Genomic DNA, 4,374 nt, shown 5'->3' on the forward strand with positions numbered 1-4,374 from the left:
GATGCATCACTGACAATCTAGGTGGCAAGGACAAAGTATCAACCACCTTTCCCACTCGCCCCAAAATCTCAAATGGTCTAATGAATCGGGGGCTAAGCTTGCCTTTCCTAACAAACTGCATCATGCTCTTTATGGGAAGCACTCGGATCCATACATGGTCACCCTCCATGAACTCCAATGGTCGACTCTCCTATCTGCATAACTCTTTTGCCTACTCTAGGCTGTCAAATGCCTAACCTGAATCATTCAAACATGCTCCAAGGCATCTCTAAGCAAGTCCGTATCTAAAGAATCCATCTCAGCTGAATTGAACCACTCAATAGGAGATCGGCATTGCCTCCCATACAATGACTCGAATGGGTCCATCTGAATACTGGACTGATAATTGTTGTTGTAGGCAAACTCTGGTAAAGGAAAATATTGATCTCACCTAGAACCAAAATCAATAATACAGGCTCGAAGCATATCTTCCAGCACCTGAATCATCTGCTCGAACTGGCCATTAGTCTGTGGGTGAAAAGCCATACTCATATCAAGCCTATTACCCAAAACATGTTGTAATACCTACCAAAAGTGTGAAGTAAATAATGAACCCCGAACTAAAAGGATGTATATCAACACACCATGAATCCGAACAATCTAACTAATATACAACGGGGATAGCTTCTCCGCTGTGTACTTTACCAGACTAGAATGAAATGGGTAGACTTGGCCAGTCTATCAACAACCACCTATATTCAATCATAATCACCCACAGTGGGAGGCAAACCTAAAACAAAATCAATGGTGATCCGCTCCTACTTCTAAGTAGGAATAGGCATCCACTGTGTCACATTTCCAGGCCGCTGGTGTTCACACTTGACCATTTGATAGATCAAACACTTGGAAACAAACTTTGTGATGCCTCACTTCATCCCACACCACTAATAATACTGACTAAGGTCATGTTACATCTTTGTCGCGCCCGGATGGATAGATAATCGAGAGCAATGAGCCTTCTCTAGAATTAATCTAATCATATTACCGACCTTGGGCACACAAATTCGGCCTTTAATCCTCAAGACACCCTCTAAATCCAATCTAGCCCTCTTGGCTTCACCCCTCAACACCTCGTCTCGAATGACACATAACTTTTCATCATCAAAGTATCTTTCACGAGTCTGCTCAACTAACGAAGAACGACCCTCAATGAAAGAAATAAATCCTTTATTCTCCTCAAAAACCCACAATCGAATAAAGCTGTTATTAAAACTAATTGCTGCATGGCTCCCAATGCTAGTTGCCTTCCTACTCAAAGCATCAGCCACCACATTGGTCTTTTCTGGATGTTACAAGATAGTCATATCATAGTCCTTTAGCAGCTCAAGCCATGTGCACTGTCTCAAGTTTAGATCCCTCTAACTGAAGATGTACTGAAGACTCCGGTGATCAGTGAATACCTCACAATGTACACCATAAGATTAATGACGCCATAGTTTGTCATGGGTACGATAGTTTTTCTCATGAGCCTTTAACTGTCTAGATGCATAGGCAACTACATTGCCTTTCATTATCAAAACTCCACCTAACCTAACACCGAAAGCATCACAATAAATGGTGAAGTCCACACGTTTCTCGGGTAAGGCCAAAATTGGAGCTATAGTCAATAAATTCTTGAGGTTTTGGAAGCTCATCTCACACTCATCAGACCAATGAAAATCTACTACTTTCTGTGTTAGCCTAGTCAACGGAGCCATAATAGTCACGAATCCCTCCACGAAGCATCGGTAATACCTAGCTAAACCCACAAAACTCTGAATCTCGGAAGGAGAAGTAGGACTGGTCCTGCCTCTAACTACCTAAATCTTGGCCGGGTCCACCCTAATACCCTCCTTAGACACCACGTATCCTAGAAATGCCACAGAATTAAGCCAAAACTCACATATGGAGAAATTTGCATATTACTTCTATTCTCTCATTTTCTAAAGCAGCGATCTCAAATGATAAACATGATCCTCCTCTGTCTTGCATTAAACCAAGATATCAGCAATGAAAAAAATCATAAAGGAGTCTAGATATGGACGAAAAACCCTATTAATCAACTCCATGAAGGTTGTTGTGGAGTAAGTTAGCCTAAAAGACATAAACAGGAACTCGTAATGGCTATAATGGGTATGAAAGGCTGTCTTATATGCTACCATACTAATTCCAACGTTCTGGACTCAATGAAACCATCAGAATTCGAATTCAAGGTCTCCTAGGTTGGGATTCAAAAGGTCACAACTAAACAAACGTTATGCCTCAATAGACCAAAACTCCCTCGAAGCTTTTGAAAAATATAAAGAAATTTTCTCTAGCCTTAAAATCATCCCCCAAATTCAACGGAGTCATCGAAATCTTGTTCTGAGCATTCGATCACCTAATATTGACCAAACTCAATTCTATGGCCAAAACTCAAGGATTTCCAACTCAACACCTCAAATTTATGATATAGCCCCGAACATGATTCCGTCAACTCTCCTAAACCAAATTTAATATTTTGGAGCTGATGAAATTGACAAAATTTTGTTCCAAGACCCAAAACTCTAGATGACCTCAAATACCACCTTTAAGCCACTTAAACCTCAAAAACTCAAGATTTACCAAAAATCTCAACTTTGCAAGGAAATTCACAAAATCGATATCGATCAAATATGAATCGGGGTAACTACTAAGAGGGGTAAAATGGTTATTTAGCAAAAAATATCAAAAATGGCATTCAGGTTCATCACACATTTCATCAAATTCACGTCAATTTCATGTCAAGGAGTTCACATTTTTGATCAAATCATAACACACATAGTCAATTATATTACCATATTCTTTGATTAGGCATAGTTCATATTAATATCATTCATAACCCTATTCCTATTTCACTCCCACACATAAACGAAAGCAATTACAAGTAATCTACATGATTTATGAGGTTTTAAAAGATTACTAGCCTTAATCAATATTTGGTCAAGTATTTGAGCCTTTTCCTTCCAAATCGAATTTGAAATACCCCAATCTATCCAAATAGTAATTCATAATCAATTTACTAAGCTAAGAACACAAAAATCATGAACTTTAGGCAAAAGGGTCAAAGTAGCTCAAAATTCTAATTCCAAAAATAAGGCTTAAATCTGGAAATTATTACATGAAAACATTCCTCTAATCATTAGGAACCAGTTGGTGAAAAATGTTACGAAAAAGGTGTCCAAATCAATTCATAATCAACATTTAATCAGAAACTCAAAGTCTTAGAGAAATTCCAATTTCTTTTATTCAAATTCATCAAATTTCATGTTAAAAACCATAAATTATAAATGGGTAACAAAGATTTTAGTTCAAAATAGCTTACCCAATAATTTCCTCCCAAAAATCCCATTCAAAAATCGCCTATCCAAGCTTCTCTACTCAAAATGGTGAAAATGAGCCAATTCTCGTCTTTTGGGTGAAGTCACTATTCAGAAATTACTAACTCATCACGATCGCGGCACACACCTCGCAATCGCAAAGAGGAGATTGGTTTAACTCATTGATTGACCCTTGCGATAGCGGCTGGGAGTCATGCGATCGTAGTTCACTACCAAAAGTTTCTTCGCGATCGTGGTAGCCCCCTCGTGATTGTGATACATGAAGTCCAACACTTACGTGATCACAAAGAAGGCATCATAGTTGCGATGCATAGTGCATCAGGCACAAGATAGCAGATCACATCAGTTCACACAAGGCAACAAAGTCACAAAATCGACCCTCAAAATTCATTTGAAATCCTGTGCACATAAACCTTATATGCTACCATACTAATTTCGATGTTTCGGACTCAATGAAAACATCAGAATTCGAATTTCAGGTCTTCTTGACCCAAAACTTGATAAGTCACAAACAAAATAACTCTAAGCCTCAAAAAGATCAAAATTTCCTCGAAGCCTCCGAAAAATACACAGAAACTCTCTTTAGGCCTAAAATCATCCCCCGAATCCAACAGAATCATTGAAATTTAATTCTAATCATCCAAACTTCAAATGTTGACCAAAGTCAAATCTATGATTAAAATTTGAAGAATTCCCAACTCAACGCCTCAAATTTACGATATGGTTCCAAATTTGATTCTGTCAACTCTCTTAAACCAAATTCTGCATTTTGGAGCTAATCAAATCAAAGGAATTTTATTTCAAGAATTGGAACTCCAAATGACCCCAAATACTACTTTCAACCAACTTAAACTTCTAAAACTCAACAATTTCTAAAAATCTCAGTTTTTTACAAAATTTCACAAAACCGACTTCGAATACTGATCAAACATTACTCAGAGTAAATACCGGGAAGGGTAAATGATTATTTTTGCAAAAAATACCAAAAATGACCTTC

Source organism: Solanum dulcamara, chromosome 4 (genome assembly GCF_947179165.1).
Source record: "Solanum dulcamara chromosome 4, daSolDulc1.2, whole genome shotgun sequence".
NCBI lineage: Eukaryota > Viridiplantae > Streptophyta > Magnoliopsida > Solanales > Solanaceae > Solanum > Solanum dulcamara.